This window comes from Streptopelia decaocto, assembly GCF_964273445.1.
Source record: "Streptopelia decaocto genome assembly, chromosome: 3".
Lineage (NCBI taxonomy): Eukaryota > Metazoa > Chordata > Aves > Columbiformes > Columbidae > Streptopelia > Streptopelia decaocto.
Genome location: NC_138656.1, coordinates 64,414,610 through 64,430,345, shown reverse-complemented (window position 1 = coordinate 64,430,345; position 15,736 = coordinate 64,414,610).

Genomic DNA, 15,736 nt, shown 5'->3' with positions numbered 1-15,736 from the left:
AAATTTTGACCTCAGTACAGGCCTTCTCTCATTAAAGCCATTCCAACAGAAAGCTTCAGGCAGATTTCTGAGGGAAACTGCTCCATGATATGTGTATATATTGCTCACATTAAGTAAACCTGGTAATAGTATATATAGAGTGAACACAGCAACACAAAAATTACAAGTTTGATTTTCCTAATATATACAGAATGGTCTGAGATGCACAAGCGGAACCATGGGAAGTGGTAAAAATCAGTGTATATTTCTAGTCTATTCTTAAGCTTTACTTCCATAGATGTTTACATTTCTGGATAGAAACATTTTGTTATAATTGATTTTATCTAACAGGACACACAATTAGCATTTTAAAGACCATTTTTTGTTAATTAAAGACAGGTAAGAAGCATTTTAACATCCTGAGCAACTGAATTACAACAAACGCAAAATTCGTTATTGTTCATTTATAAATGATGTATCAGATAATAAGTGGCATTGTCTGTCTACGTTTGTAGATTTGTTGTCTAAAGGAATTTATTGAGACAGTAATCAGTGCTGCTTCATGTTGGTTTTTTTTGGTTTTGTTTTCTTTGTTTTGTTTTTTTGTTTGTTTGTTTGCTTGGTTTGTTTGTGTGTGTGTGCGTTGGTTGGTTGGTTGGTTGGTTGGTTGGTTGGTTGGTTTTCCTTGCAAATTAGCATTTCAAGCAGCTGCCTTAATCAAAGGAAGCTTGAGCAAGTTTAGGAACAGAGAGATACCTCTGGATACAGAACCATTTAATTTGGCTGTGCATGCTTAGGGAGGAATTGTCCAGTTTTTTCCAAGGACTTCTGACAGCAGTGGAAAGAATCCCATTTTCTGATCTCTTATCTGCAGAACACATCCCATCTGGAAGTCAGAAAAACTAAATAAGAGTTAAAAATGTTCTTTCACAGAACAAAAAAGAACTTCAAAGATAATGTAAAATCTATTTTAAAAATAACTTCTGGTTTGTTTAAATATACCACTTCCCTACTGACTACCAAATACAAATGCAAGTAAGTTTATAGGTTTCCAGAAGTACCTGAATTTTAATAGAATATTTATGTTAGACCTCCCAAGCTCAGTATACTCTTGGGGCTATTTGTTTCATTATTCATCATTATTAATCTCTGATATACAGCATAGCACAGATTATCATAGTACAATATTTATTATTATTTATAATACTGCATAGAGATCCTACCAGCCACTTTTGGATTAAGTGTCTCAAAATCAAATAGTAGGAGACAGCTTCTTTATGAAAGGTTTACAGTTTAATAAGAGTAGACAGACAGAGACTTGGCAGTCTGGGAGTCTATCCATCTTCTTTGTCTACTGGGCATGGATTTTTCATTCTATATATTACCTGAAACTTTGATTTTTGCAGTCAGTAGGACAAATTATTTTCTTAGTTACATCACTGTATACCTACTGGCTGTTCCACAAACATAAATAATGAGCAAAGGAAGATATATGAAATCTGGTTTTATTATTGCGTTAAAAACTGCTGTCTAGATGACTGCAGCAAATGTCATATTTATTGTGCTATTTCCAGGTCGCCAGAAATAAGGAGTAAAGACAAAAAATGAGAACTGGACTCAGTCAAAGGGTAGTCCAGTTCTTCACTTTTCCCACACAGTACCTCTACAGATGTCCTTTGTCCACACAAGCCAATATTCTAAGTTTAATTAAACATTATGTCTAGTCTTAGGAAAAACTTCTTGATTTATGGTAGGCCTGTAAGTATGGTTATCTTTGTCCTCATCACCTATTTGCTTATTTCTATTTCAGTACCTAAACCGAGATTAAAATTCTCTCCTTGTAAAGCAGCAGACTGTCACTGTGACTCATAAGCTTGACAGGGCTGAATTTCAGGAACAGGAAAAGTGGGTGGATGGGCTTGGAAAAGACATCTTTCTTGGTCAGTAGGATCTTATAGTGCAGCTGCTTATGCCTGAGAGAATTAGGTCTTCAGAGCTGCCACTTGCTTTGGCCATTTTCTTCAAAACCTGTTTGACTTCAGTTATGCACTTCAAGGACAGTGTTTCAGAACATCAATGAAAAGCAGATCAACAAAACAGTTTCTCAACCTCGTACGATTTTATCTTATGTAGCAGTGTATTTACAGATCTTTTTATAAAACCGTCAATCTTATATCTTCCTTATAATCTTACTTTTGCTGTGGGACACGGGTTTAGTTCAAGTACTGGGGTAGCAGCATGTTGTGGCTGCTTAGCGTACACTTTCACAAGGGAGAAGATCTCTCCCCACAAAAAAGGTATCTTAAGTAGTCGTCGTTCTTAGTCATGTGGCTAGCTGGGGCAAATAAAGCACTTCCAGCTATGTAAGACGTTTTCTCTAAAATAAATGTCTGCTTGGAAGATATGCACTGCTCTTCCCATAATGGAATCTGTTTACAACTAAAGGGCTTTTGCAATCTTTCCCATGACAATGCACTAAGCCTATGTGTAAATTGGGTCCAAGAGCATAAAAATTTGAGAGTTAGGCAAAGATAGAGCTGTGGTGTGTTCCTGCAGAACCCTGAAGCTGTATGGAAAGACCAGGAATGCAGGTGCACTTCTGAGTGCCCATGTTGCACAGTTTAGGTAAACCCTGGCTATCCCACTCTCTGGCACAAGCTCAGAGGGCTCTTATTGGTAAAGAAGCTCTTTTTTTATATTAGTCTAGCTTTAAGTACTGCCTGAATGACTTTGAACTAAAACAGAGATGACAGTGCAAAATGGAAAAACAGTGTTCAGTTTGACAGAAATAGCCAGAAAAAATACCACAGACTATCCATCTACCCTTTGCCTTATGTAGGTTAATGGTGACTGAGATGAGTAATTTTTTGTAGTGAAATAAGGATTTCAGTTTTGGCCTGTGGATCCCTGATACAAACATTTGCAACATTTTTTCACAGTTGTAACTGATGCTTCTTATGAATGCTCAGGTTTCTTATCAAAATTCATCTTTAGGTGTTTCTGCAAATTATATAAATTTGGAAAACAGACACAGAGAAGGTATAGCACATGATGAAAGGCAATATTAGTAGTTGATTTTATGTTTGTGGAAAGGTTTCTTCATGCTCACTTTTATTTATTTTTATGCTTTTGTAAGGTTTTCTGTATTTGTTGCTTGTTCTATGCATTTTTCTCTTACAATTTTTTAAATAGTAATTCAAAATAATGTTCATACCAGCAAATATATATAAGTATAGGGTAGTAAGTGTGTGGCACTTTAGAAGTGCATGAAAGATAAGGTCCCTTCACTAAGATAAATTCTAATCCAGGCAGAAGAGAATTAATGTGATACAAATTTAAAGCAAAAAGGAAAGAATGGAGTGGTTAACACTGAACAAATCAGTACTAGAAGGTTTCTTAAAACAACTTAATCATCGACCAGAGTTTTTAGAGTACAGATCTTGTCAGAGAAGGAGCTATTCAAAGCCTAAGGGACATGAAAGGAATTTGGCCAATGGTGGAGGAGTAAAGAAAACAGTAGGAAAGAGGACTGTAAGAAACATACATCTGCATGGTGTAAATATGAGAAAATAAAAACAGGCATGGAGACAGAAGGGAAACTGGAAAGATCAAGTGTTAAAGGGAAGGATATCATAAAGAACTTTGTTAATTATTTACATAGAATATTGCCTAAGACGTGGCACCATAATCTCCACATGTAACCAGAAATGTGAATCCTTTTCTGGGTTTCTAAAAGTTACTATATGCTAAGATTGTTTCTGTTTTTTGTAATTGAGTGAAACAGAACCAATTCTGGTAACTTTCACAGTTAAGGCTATTCTGCTGGAAAAAGAAATGTGGCTTATGAGGATCAGAAAGAACACCAAGGAAAGAGACAGAAAGACACGTCATGAGGAGTGGCTATTTAAACACAGCCCAGAGTTGACCCTCAAGGAATATATGGTCTCCAAATCGAGCTCACAAGAGATGCAAAAGCCAGAAGCAGGCATTGACTTTAACACAGGTCATTTGTACACATGCCTTATGATGTAGTCCTGAACTGTCTGATCTATTTTTTTCCCATTGGCTAATTCATTGAAGAGAAATCACCACTATCTAGGAAAGAATTAGCGTTACAGAGCTAAGATGACTGAGGATCTCAAGAAGAGACAAGGTTGTCTTGTACCTCATGGAGAAATGTGTTTTCTCTGACTGCAACAGGAAGTTACAGTTTGGTGAGTTGAACATGGGTTTTCACATGGGTTAATACAAATGGGAATCCTCCAAGCAGCAGAGAAATTTTCTGAGCTACCCATTATACAGTAGAATAAAACAGGTGCTTTAGAGAATGGGTTGACTCAGCCTCAGGCTGGTGCTGAAGTAGGTGAGATACCATAGGTCAGTACCATAAAATCAACCGTTTCCGCCCTCTGTATATAAGGAAAATCTGGGATCACAAGCTTAGAGTTATATACCTGCCTCTACTGTATTCATGTGAAGGCAGGCAAGGTGAATCCCATACATTTTCTGAATGCTCATTTCAATTTGTGAATAACGGCTGCTGCAATGTAGCTCATCTTGGTGCTCTCACCAGATACTGATTAAATTTGGCATTCAAATCCATCAACATTTTTGGCATTTTTGCTGATAATCTGTGCTTTTGTTCAGACATGTAAATATGTGTAAATTAAAATAATTAACCTTATTGCTAAATGTCATAGTAGAAAAAGATTCACTCCTTTTTTAAAAAGAAACAAGGTCAAGATTTTAAACCTAATTTACTTGGAAGTACTTTGCTCTCATTGATTTAGAAAGTTAGATGCTTGGATTTCTTAAATTATAGCACATAGGAACTTCATGATTCTGTGTTTAAGGTGTAGTTTTGATGTTGTGCGCTCTGTTTTAGATGAGTTTCCACAGTGAGAATGACGATTAAAGTGAGTTTCTGAATAACTGCCTCTTATGTGGAGACCATCCCTTGAGCACAGGATGACGGTGAAAATATGTGATTATGTGGTAAATGACTATTGTAATGATGCATAAAGGACCTAAATTAATTACACTAGCAAATCATAAATAGCATTTACAGCTCTTCAGCATTGCCTGAAAAGGTTTACTTTTTAAACGGTTCTTGAGAGACACCATTCTGTGGAGGTGCACTCATTTCATAGAACTAGAAAAGGGTCTCAGGTTGTGGAGAATATGCCAAGTGTCTGTCATACAGCAGAAACTCTACAGTGATTCAATGGCTCAGTTCTTTCACTGGACTGATTAAGTAACAGAGATTTAATCTTAAACTTTAGTCATAATGGTAGAAGGCACATTAACTCAGTTTTGTTCTTGTTCTGCTGAATTTAAATGACAGTTTAACAAAAATAAATGTGTATTTATATTCTAATGTTAGGTGGTGTGGTAAAAGAACGCTCGAGAGCTGCTCCCCAGTCAGACCTAGCCTTCCTGATCTTGGAAATCTCATGTGCTGCTTAAACAAGTAGAGGTCTCTGGCTCCTTCTTCTCTTCTGCAGTTGGATAATTTGAGAATTTGTCTCTGCAGGATTTCTGTGAAAATCCTGTGAATCTTTCTCACATTCTCTGACACTGCACAGTCTGCTCACCTTCTCCTGTTGGCAACACAGGTCCTCAGCCAGAGCACCCCCCCTGCAGGCAAGGACACCACCTTCTCCTGCCCCAGCTCAGGGAGAGGTACCAGTCCCATCCTGTAGCCCAAGACCTGGGTGGCCACATCTGTCCTTCAGAACCCTGAGTCAAGGCCTCTGCTCTACCACTCATTGCTCCAGCTGATGCTGGGGACCATGCCTTGTGGCACATGCCCAGGTTTATCAAGCAGACCCATGCTGTTCTAAGCAGCCTTCCAGCTTCCTTCCATGCACTCTTCTGCATGAACTATGATGTCTATTAGCTACTACTTGCTGCACTGTAGGCATGGCAGTTTTGTAGATCTTTTGCTAGCACTAGTTCAGTGGGTGTTTGACACTTCATAATCAGGATTCAGTTGCAGACAAAAGGTCTAAGGACTTTTTGAGCAGGAAAGACTAGCAGACATTTTTACAAACCGAGTTTGCTAGAAGCAAAATCCTCTAGTACCTACACTTTTCCAGCAGCAGCAGGTACCCCAAAATTCTTGGATGAATTCCAGGAAATCCTGCAATCATCCCAAGCAATAATAGAAGGCCAGAAACTGCTGTGGTAAGTGTTGTGTCTGTTAGCTGCCTCTGTTGCACCCCAGTAATGGAAGTGAAGTTTAAATAAATTAATATTACCTGTATAGCCCTATAATGACCATTTTTTGAGTAAGAGTCTTCTGTTTTATACTTTACTGGATTATATAGTATAAGGCATCCAGATAGGTAAACAACTTTATCTGTCAAAAAATTTATTTAAGCTTATTATCAAAAAGGGGTTTTCCATCTGCTACATGAGCAGAATGCCTGAACATTCTGTTTTTCTTAACACTGTTACAGAAGTTGTGCAGAAGAAAATGTTGAGAAACTTCTCTCTCACATTAAACAACTAAGATGGTTTCTCTTAAGCAGAGAATTATTAATTGTTTTCAGAGCTATTTCAGAAGACTGATTCATGCATAAAAATGCATTTAGTCAAGGATTTCAAGTTTCAGCAATTCTGCTTAAAAAAGCTTTATAATTTTCTTCTTGAAGAAAGATCTCTAATTACATTGGAGAAATAGAGTGGGATTTACGCATATATTGTAATTATGTAGTAGTAAAACTGAAAAGCTCTTCGTTAAAATCATGTGGAGAAAAATCAGACACATGCCAGCACTTCATTACTGAGAACTTAAGAGGAATTGTGTGGTGGCTGATTATCAGCATTGCATAAATAGAAGGGCACCCTACATATTGCATATGTTGACACAGTCTTTTAGATTAAAAAATAGGCTAATTTTGAGAAAACAGTAGAGGATACAAATTAACTCAGTTAATTTAACCAAAGCAATTCTACACAGTGTTATTAGCATCTTGCTACCTGTTTAGTAGAGCAAGCATAATAATAAACATGTTCTTTCTAAGTTAAATCTGTATAGACACATCTATGCACAGATATATAAGGAGCATATAAAATCAAAGATCAAGGATTGTTCAACCACAACCTAATTAGATCTACATGGTCATCAAATAGTGCAGTTAGCTTATATAATAATTCATAAGAATTACATGCTTACAGCATAGGCAGAATATATGACATGCTTTCTGTTTAAACATAAGACTTTAATGATGAAGGGTTTTCTCATGTTGTAAACAAGAACAGCTGGTGCACAGGCTGTGTTACAACACACTGTAATAACAATACAATAGACTTATTGTTACTTCTAAGATTGTGAATAAAGAAGTTATTCATATTTTAAACACAGAATTACCAAGCACTTCTTGCCAAATTGCAGACCCCCATGAACAATTCTCTTTGAGTCACAAGCACATGACTTTTCACTTCTTGGGGTCAGCCCATAAGGTGATAAAATAATTAAGACTCATGAGGGTGTGGGGTATGTACAACATCCACATGCCGACTCCAAATTCATAGAAAGGAACTGAATAAACTCTGATTCTGAACAGGGATGGGAGGATAGCAGTCAAAGTTAGAAAAGAGAAAGGAGATAACAGTGTGTCTCTACAGTGAGTCCCTCCACTGAAAATCACATTTGGCCAACAATTGCAGCTCTTTCTTTGTTATCAAGATCCTTTATATTATACATCTACCCATAAAAAACAATATTGCTGTGTATTCTAAGTGAACCAGCTCATTAAATGTAAAGAGAGTTGACATAGTGGATTGATTATGGGGAAGATTTCTTATGACTGTGTGTGTAAAATACCTAGCTCATTATTTGCTAGGTAAAAATAACATCTTAAATTATGCATAGCACACATATCATTGCATGATTAAATATCATAAATAATTTCCTAATATTTGCAATATCTTATTTCTACCTCTATAAGTAAATATTTTCAGTAAGAGGTATTACTGAACTTTTTTAGGGTAACTTCAAAGTAGGACACATATGAATGAGAGACTTCCAATATCTTCAGTTCTAGTCTTCTCTTATTATAGACAAATTTATCGTGTAATCTGTTTCTTAAATAGATCAAATTCAATTTAAAACTTCTAAGGTTTCTTGCCTAAATTATTCCTATGAGAAGAATCACAGAATTGCAGAATGGTTGAGGTTGGAAGTGACTTCTGGAGGTCATCTGGGCCAACTCTCCTTGGTTCTTGGTTTACAGATCAATAATTTCAGCAGCTATATAGATGATACATGACCAACAATAGATATACTTCATTTATGTTATCTAGATTACAACTCTTTAATGTAATATATTCATATCTGTCTATATTGTAAATACTAGTATTTCAACAACAAACAAGAGAGACCCTTTTTGTTTGCTTTTAAAGACACTGATTACCTTTAAAACAGCATTTGCTTTAGAGCAAGGAACTGATGGCTTCATGAAAAATCACAGCCAGAACCTTTTAGCTTCTTCCTTGTGTAGAAAGAAAAAAATGTAAAGATGAAACATATATTCTAGCAAGAACTCCAACTGTGAATGCCATAGTTATAGCAGGATTGAATTTGTTTTGTATGTCTCCCATAAACAAAGTGTTTTCTGACAGAGACAGGCAAAGTTAAAGAAGCACTGAATAGTAAGAAAGATAAGGGAAGGGAAGGGAAGGGAAGGGAAGGGAAGGGAAGGGAAGGGAAGGGAAGGGAAGGGAAGGGAAGGGAAGGGAAGGGAAGGGAAGGGAAGGGAAGGGAAGGGAAGGGAAGGGAAGGGAAGGGAAGGGAAGGGAAAAGAATTAAGGACTGAGGAACAAGTGTTGCTCCATGAAACTGCTGAATCTTATAATCATCACTTTTCCCAACCAGAGATTGTTAGCTGCAAACAAGAGGAAAAAGGATTGAAAAGCAATATTGAGCTTCACATAATGTTCCATGTAAAGCAGAGTAATAGGAAAAAATTGCCTACTGATATAGTCAGGGCATATGGCTGTTTTGTCTGACAGATATTCTCAATTTCTCAGATATTTAATAAGAAGAGACTTGTAATTATTAATTTGTAACAAAAAGAAGGTTTCCTTGGTATATGCAGAAAACCCACAAGGAAAAATTGTTGAAGTAAATTGCCATTGATTTAACGTAATACAGCCACAGCATAGTGTAGGTGTCCCTATTATATATATAATGTATTTTCACAGTAAGTTATTGAAAGAAGTAAGTCACAAATGCTGAAAATACAATGTGAATATCCCAACTTTCTACTCCTAGACAGAAACCGGGAAAATATTTACTTTTACTAAAAATGGTTGTGTTGATATAGGTTGTACAATGGCTGTTTGCTCCAGAGTAAAATTTGGCCTTCTGAGGTGGATTTGTAAAGCAAACATTTTTCCCCTCTCTAACAATTTCTGTGTTCTGCTCTCACTATTCACCTCTCAGCAAGTCGTGTTCACCTCTAATTCTCATTATGAACAAACCTGGCTAAAGGTCTTTTTCTGAAGAGGGCTAGGGGTCAGAAATGTGTCCAGAGATATTTATAACTTTGCACAAAGTTGTGTATATTGTACTTTGACACAAAGGTAAAATTCATTGTATTTTGACACAGAGGTAAAGTTCAGTTGCTCATTTCCTTAAATCTAGCAGTTCCGTAGTAGCACTTAAACATATTTTAAATTCTATCACTGCAAGCAAAAGGGCTACAAACTTTTATTATAAAGTAAGGCTGAATATTCCTGCTTCTAAAGCAAGGCAGTGCTGGATCATAGTAACCAAATCCTAGAACAATTTATTTAATTCCACATGGAAACAATATAGAAGTTAGTGACAAATTAATATTCTTATATTAACAGGTTCTGATTACTCATTCTTGTCCCACTGAGATTTTCTTATTTCACAAAATAAGATGGTTTTCTTTTTTCCTGAAGAAATGAGTATGAGCTGGCTCTATGCAGGCTGATGTAGGGCTACTTTTCTATCCCAGAGAAGAAACACCTCACTGCTGGTTATTGCCTAAAATACCAGGCCATAAGCATGGTCTAGGCTATTAGACACCTAACATTGTCCTGCATAGAGATGAATCACCTGTTTAGACATGGGAGATGTTTCTGATGTTTTTCATAGGCCTCAATGGAGCCATCTTCTGCCTTGGAAACCTGTATTTCTTCAACCCTTCCCTTTCTCTGACAAGCCCATGAGAAGGAGATCTTCCTTCCCTCCACTCCTCACGTGCTTATTTCTTGGCACATTGTGCAAGAATGTCAGGCCATGCCATAAAATGCTCAAAAGAAAATATAGAGAAGCAAGGAGCTAGTTCCTCAGGTCATTCTATGCTTTCAGTTACCAGAAGTAATTCACTACCAAAGCCAGGCTGCCATTTGACAGCCAGAAATCTCTCCAGCATTGATGCTCTGCCAATATCCATTAATGACAAATGCCACCAGCCTGAAACTGGGTTTTCAAGTAGGTAAATGTTTCCATTCCATCAGTGGGCCTCCAAGAGAGAGTGACGCACCACTGCTGCATCTTGGGTGGCTGTCCCTTCCTCCAAATTGTGTGATTAGACAGAAATGGAAAATAACTTGTTCTTCTCAAGAGACAAGTTTTAGAAAAGGAAGGGATTCTAACACTAGCAACTGGTCTGCTCATGTAGAGAGGTGTTATAAAATGAAACAGAATACTTGTAGAGAGAAAGGGGACATAAGCCTGTTCTTCATGCACTGATGCCTTAAAGCCTATCTCTCTGTTTGTCCCTTCTCCTTGTGGACCCTATAACAGGAGACAAGTCTTTCATGGCTTTCTAGTGAGTGATGGAAACCTCTATGCACTCCAGCAGTTTTTAGCCTAGAAGTAGAGACCTCAGATAAAATGATAAAAGAATAAAAGGTGGGGTAATATGTCCAGACTCTAGGCTCCAGGTTCAGGAAAGCAGCAGGAGAGCAAGGGAAGACTGGGAAATGTGTGGGTAGCACCCTGCAAACAGCTTTCGGCACTTGCAGCGTGTGTGGGCAGCCACCCACTATGCCTTATGTTAGACACTGAATAGAATGACGTTTTTCATTCAACTCTCACGGGACCTGGGCTTCTCTAAAAAGACTGGGCATGTACAACAGCAGGATGCTACATACAGATGTGAGAGGGACTTTGGACTTGGTGCTGTGAAACTTATTTTACAAGGGACAGTAAAGCAGAAAGTTATCATTTGGGATACAAGTGTTCTTTCCTTACTGTAGCCAGCTCAGTCAATCTGCTGCCTGTTATAAGGAGAAGAAAGAAAGAAATCTAGTGTCTTCAGGAAGAGAAAGGGATAAAGGATAGGGGCAGGGATATGGAAAAGATGGAAAGAGGAGGACTCCAGAGTAAGTTAGGGCAAGTGGAATCATTGTAAGTACAGATGAGGTTATGGATAATATTTTCCTCATGGAACCAGATTCACAAGGCTATTAATACAGTACTAGGTGGGCAAAGGTCTGGGAAATACTCATTCTTACTGGAACTATGTGATTGAGAAAGATTCTTCATTCGCTTTCTGTAGGTTGTGAAGGGCACATGTCATCAAGTCAATATCACTTACAGCCCTGGTGGACCTTAACACTTTAAACATTCAGCAATGGCAAATAAGTATCAATGCTGGCAATGAAGGTAGGAACTATCATGCAATGCATATCAATATAGCAGGGTGTCTGTTTGGCATCGCAAAAATCCTGGGGTGTATAAAGATGGATGATGTGTCTGATGCTGATGGGATGTTACTGAGAGATCCTAAAGTATAGTAAGCAGCTGCCTCTTGTTTCAGTTACTGACACTAGTCATGGATTCTTTTCCATGGATGTTGGAAGGAATGTGTATCTGCCTAAAACCGAGAACAGCTGGGCATGTTTCCCCATTGGAACATGATAATGTTGTCTTAAATTTCAAATGGGGGACCAGAAATAACCAGACCTAGTGTTAAGTCCTGGAAGAGGGACTTGAATATGTTGAAATTAGTCAATTATCCCAGAATTTGGAAGTTGAAATGGTATTATCAGTAAACATTAATGATTGAGCTCCTCTCAACCAGGACTGTGAAGTCACATCAGGTATGATATTCAGAGATGCCCCAGAAATTTAAAGTATGGATATGAATGAAGTTGTGAGTCCCCAGAAATATTATTGTTAGGACAGCCATTGGAACAGATCCAGGAGAACACTGTAAATGTAGATATGAATGTCTCTGTTGCAGCTGTTCAAGTGCCACAACCTAGTTGTAAAATATATCAACCTTCCATTAAGAACTATCAGGAAGCACCAACAGTAGGCTGTGCCACAATGGAAGGTGAGCTAGGAGCTCCCAGAGACAGAAACTGAGGCGAAATGCATTCAAAAAATGAGGGAACTCAAATTGTTTGAAAACACAGATGACGTTAAAAGAAGAAGAATGCCTGGTAGCAGAAAAGATGAAACAGTTTTTGCTTAGGCCAGGACTGCAACACATTTCCTAAATAAATCACTATAGCTCAAATGATATATTGAAAATTATATAATTCCATGCTTAAAATGTTAACTAGAATTAAGAAAAGAGCACTTTAAAGTTTGGAACTACTAGGCTGGAACAAGAATGATCACTTATTAAGCATATTAATTTTTCTTCATGACCAATGAATCTTGAAAACCACAATGGTTTGTCAAAATAATTGAATTCCATTTGCTTTTCAGATATAAATGCTTACACATCTTCCCAAAGTAATCCTTGCTTGCTACTCAGAAGCCTAAACTTCCATATGTGTACTTTCTAAAACACTTTTTTTTTATTTTTTCTTCTATGAGGTAAGACAAAAAAGAAATTGTTTTGCTCATACTGATTATAACCTTCAGCATTGTTCACACTGATCCTACTAAGAGAATCAGTTTTTCAGAATCATGTTCACATATAACACAGGCATAAAACAAAGCCAAATTTCCTTTATTTTTGACAGATCTAATTTCATTCTGATTTGTTTTTATCTGTTTTATCAATGATACAGACTACTGGATCCCATGATTATAAAATGAAAAAGGCCTGATGATTTCAGGTGACATACCAGCATTAGTCTTATTTTGTAATTCTATTATATCTGTGGGTAGACACTTACATATATTTTTCTTAGATCTCTTATTTCCTTTATTGATAGTAACAGTTGGAATTAATAAAAAAGGTTTTTTTTGCTATCCTTTGCAAAACCTCTGTGACTTCTACTGTGACACTTGATTACAGATCAAGAGCCTTTATTCTGTAGTGTAACAGCCCTAAACACAAAGCCTCCCAAATATCTCAATGTCAAACCACACTAAAGAAAACCCTGAAACTAGTTAATTGTACTGACACACAGTTAGTCTGCACTTACCCCACAGACAAAGGCAATACCTTTTCTCAGTCCTTGTCACGGCTCTGAGTGCAGCCTGCCACACACCTTCCTTGACAGTGGGCTAGCTGTGCTCAAGGCTACCTCTGACATGATGCAGGCATGTCACCTTGGGTCAGATGCTGGTGATGGTGCTGTGTGAGCTGGGAGAAGCTCTCCTGGCTACTGTACATGGGAGAAAGAAGTTAAGTTGAATGTCTCCCCAGTAAACTTCTGATCCTACTTAATTTTTTTGTTTAAGCATGGGTGAGAACAAAGTTTTTCAACAGGAACATTTGCCTGCTTGAAGGATGTTTTTTCTTCATCCTTCAAATCCAATCCCAGTCCTCAAATTCTAACCCAAAGACATTTTGATTTACAAAAAGTCTCAACTTTGTATTGACAATTATAAGCACCTAACATTCACAATCAAATTCAAAATTAGTAAGAACCCAATGTATTTTTTAACATGTGTCGTTTATTTTACTTTTTTAAAAAAGTTGTTATTATTCTTTTAGATCAAGTACTTAGATGCAGTTTTCCTCTGCAATCAATGTACCTGCAAATTAACATTTTGTTATAAGGTAAAGCTGATATCCACAGGAAATCACTTACCTACAGGAAGTGGACCTTCTAAGAAAAAAAATATTTTGCGACTTCCAACAATGCTTAGGCTGCCTGAACAGCTCTTGCTAAGGGCTAAAGCTGCACTAGATGAGCAGAGCACTGGCTATTGACAGTATTTGGCAAATGCATACAATATATTCTGCAATAAATTAGTGTGGCCATAAATACATATATTTAAAAATCCTTCAAAGATCTTAGCTGTTGAAAATCTGCTTTGCCAAAATTCAGTGTGTTTTTCTGTTTTTCCCCACTTCTGGCTTATCCCTCTTTGTTCATAATGTCTAAAAGGTAACGCTTTTCTCTCATTAATGTTATATTTTGTATTGGCTTCAGTCATCATGCTGGAAAACACTCTCTATACTGAGTAATGTAAATGGTTTTGTTTCTACGTTGCTTACGATTGATATCCTTTGGGCTGAAGATCCACATCCATTCCAGCAGGACATAAGGGCAGGAGGGCACTGCGATTCAAGGTCTGCCTCACTGTCTTCTGCACCTCAACAATATGGACCTTCCATCCATGGAATGCGGTTGTGGCCTACTCCTAATCCCTAATTTGGGGATACACATCTTTCTGGGACATCCTTAGAGAACTGTGGTGGGCTGAGCCTACCCAAGTCACTTTCCTAATGTTTGCAGAATTTGAACTCTTGTGCATGCTACCCTATCAGTGTAAAGGAGCAGCATGAAAGGGGTTGCTCCACAAGGAGAGGCAAACCTGAAAATGAAGACAACATCAAGGGACAGCAGCTTTACTGGCAAGAACCAAGTACCTGAACAAGGAAAGTAGATCAGATCTTGTGACTGTAGCCATGATTGGATGTAGTCCCATGATTACCAAACAAGACTGTAGTGCCAAGACAGGTCTGGGACCAGGCCAGAGAGCCAAGTCTGCAGGTCAGGATTGGAATGAGGGAGGTATGTGCAGCCGTACCTGCAGCATGACTCAGACACAGAGCCAGGATGACAGCCTGAGCTTAAGCCCTGCTCCCAGGAGAAGTGGTGGAAGGCTGCCCAAAAAGGCTTCTCATAGCTTTCCTCAAGGCCTTCACCAAATGAGCTGGCCCCAGGCAGCCACATCTTCAGGATGGGGGAGAATGCATGCTAGTAGTTCCCAAATGTCCTGGTAATTAACTGATTTAGTCCATTTTGGAGCTTGAACGCATTTTATGTTAACCCAGAGATTACGAAGCTGAACTGATTTGGCAGTGTTGTTGCATTCTGTATGTATCAATCTTATTAAGTTTATAGTAGAAGAAAATAAAAATATGGAGCTGGGAGACAGTTGCTTGTACTAATTTATCAGGTTCCTAAAGTCTGGAATTACAGGTAATTTTCAAACAACTTCAATTTTTTTCCAATTCCACTCAGGTAAATTTTGCACCAAAGATGTTACTAAAACTTTTAATAGTATGGATAGTGTTTATGAGAGATAAATATCATTAATTTACATACATTAAAAGATGTGACTCATTAAAAAGTAGTATTTAACATGCAGCAAGTGGGGGTATACACATCAGCAGAAAATTAAAACCATATATAGCAACTGTTAGAAGCATATTGATATGTACACATTTAATATTGTTACTTTAGTGTTATATTTTATGTTATTAAAGCATAATGCATGGTTTTAATATTAATTTCACACACATGTTAAGATTTTATTAAGTCCAATATTCCAAACGCAGCAAACAGTTTATGTCAAATACTTCATTATCCATTTGTAAAAACAAGACTCTTCTACATGCAGTAATTGGATAAG